The sequence below is a fragment of the Echinops telfairi genome, unplaced genomic scaffold (genome assembly GCF_000313985.2).
Source record: "Echinops telfairi isolate 266 unplaced genomic scaffold, ASM31398v2 ScPeMD7_7441;HRSCAF=8479, whole genome shotgun sequence".
Classification (NCBI taxonomy): domain Eukaryota; kingdom Metazoa; phylum Chordata; class Mammalia; order Afrosoricida; family Tenrecidae; genus Echinops; species Echinops telfairi.
This window is the reverse complement of record NW_022111341.1, coordinates 975,842-978,011: the sequence shown is the minus strand read 5'-3', so window position 1 is coordinate 978,011 and position 2,170 is coordinate 975,842. Positions and strand designations below refer to the sequence as shown.

At 41.5% G+C, this 2,170-nt stretch overlaps 1 non-coding gene across 1 annotated transcript; it reads left to right on the top strand.

Annotated features, from left to right (window-relative positions):
* The first annotated feature begins 637 nt into the window (after positions 1–637).
* TRNAA-UGC lies at positions 638–709 on the top strand. The gene has a single exon. It is a non-coding gene; the product is annotated as a tRNA-Ala (tRNA).
* The last annotated feature ends 1,461 nt before the right edge of the window (positions 710–2,170 follow it).

Below are 2,170 nucleotides of genomic sequence, written 5' to 3'. Positions count from 1 at the left end.
CCGGGGCCGCCGGTTGAATAAACAAATCAATGCGGCTTGCTATGTGGGAGGCGTCGGTGCGCCACGGTCGCCCCGGGCCGGGGCGGAAATTGAAAGCCCAGAATTGGTGTCTTAGAACACCTGGGGTGTCGACTTTGGGGCAAGAATATTTGCAATACAGATACATCAGCTGTTGTCCGCTGTGGTGGCTACATATACCGATCTTTGCCAGAGCCTTTGACAGATTACATTGAAATAAACAGTTTATAGATTTGTGATTCCCCCAACTCACAAACACTACTGAAGGCTGCTCTGTACTGTGACATACGACCGAACCCGGTACACCAATCATCTGTTTTCTTTTCGCTCGTTATTGGCTAACTACAGCGTTCCGGGCTACATTTTAGGGGGCTGGGGTATAGTGATGACGGAATAGACTATTCTCAGCCTCTCTGAAGAAGGAAACAGCCTTAATCAAACGACATAACGATACAATTATAAACTGTGGAATTACATTACGGAAAATTGAGGTAACCTTTGCACTACTTTAGTAAACGTTTATTAAACGGACCTGGTTAAAGATCTATGAAAAATGAATCAAGAAATCTCGTGACATCTATTGGCCAACAATAAAAAGGAAAAGCACATTTGCAGGTTTGGGGATGTAGCTCAGTGGTAGAGCGCATGCTTTGCATGTATGAGGCCCCGGGTTCGATCCCCGGCATCTCCAGCTAGGAGGGGTTCCTTTTCCCCCCCTCCTACTCGCACATGTTCAAGTACTACTTTACATTAGTAGATTACAGGGAAATTTAAAAAATAATAAATGTGCCAAATTATTAGATTTAGTATATGTGCTGCTGAAGTGTGCACTGTGCCAAATTATTTGGGACACAAATATGAGTATTTTCCAGTCTTATCAAACCTTTAGTAAAGTTGATAAATCTAATGTATCAACATCACAGATTTTTTCCCAGTATAGACTGCTGTCTTTAGAATGATTATAAAAAAATAGCACCTGGGGTTTTACAGGCTTGTCTCCAAAGAAGCAGCCATCTAAGTGAGATGCCACTAAGTCCACATGGAAGAAGCTCACTGAAGGACTGTAAATCATATCATCCAAAATCGAAGGAGGGGTGAGTATCAGAGCCTACATTGTGAGAAACCGGTTTGCAGAAGGCTGTGGATGACAGTGGGAGCCCAAGATTCATTTTGGGGAATGACATAGGAAATAAGTCTCTGGTGAACTCCCTCTATCTACAATTGAGGGACGGGAGGAAAGTGGTTCCTACATGGAGGGTGGTGGAGAGATGAGTACAGAGGGTCAAAAGCATAAATCTGACTTGAACAGTTACAACTTCTTCAGTTGATCCCCCCTCTGATACATACTCGGCCTGATCTGGCTTTCAACATTTTCTGTGTGTGTGTCAGTGTATCAATCAGAGGTGTTATGTCATCGGAGGTCACCCTCATGAAGTTGTGTTATATGTTCTTCTGTATTTCAGTACATGAAACTCAGGATTGATGAGCCTATAGGGACAGCAAGTAGAATAAGGGGTGGGGGTGGGTAGAGGGAACAGGAGGGAAGGGGGTAAAAGGGAGACAATGTCAAGAAATCTGGAAAGAAAAAGAATGTTTGGAAACTGACTGTGGTAGCAATTGTGAACTTTTGCCTGATGTGATTGAACTATGGAAAGAAATTATATATGTATTAACTCTCAAGTAATAATAAAAATAATAAATTAACTTAAAACACAAACACACCTTTAGGGGGGTGGGGGGGGGGAAGCCAGATAGAAGCCCTTCAAGGTTGCTAATAATCAGCATCGACTTGATGGCAGTGAATTTGGTTTTTGGTTTGGTTTATCAAAAGGCCAAAGTGACCTGCCAGTAAGAAACTCCAAAAATGTAAAATGCACTGTAATTTTTCTCTGCATCATGTGGATTCATGGTCACCGTTTGGACTGATTACATATATGAACTTAGTTCAACAAAGTGGCCTGTTTTGTCCAGGTCACAGACTTTTATATCCTAATTATTCTTCAAGACCCTGCTGAAGTCCACCTCCTTTGAAATCTTCCTTCCCCTCTTTTAAACTGTATTTTACCTATATATCTTTATGCTGAAATAATTTGTATCATTTGCATTATCCCATAATAAAATACAATTCAATAATGCAAAAGAGAGAGAGAGA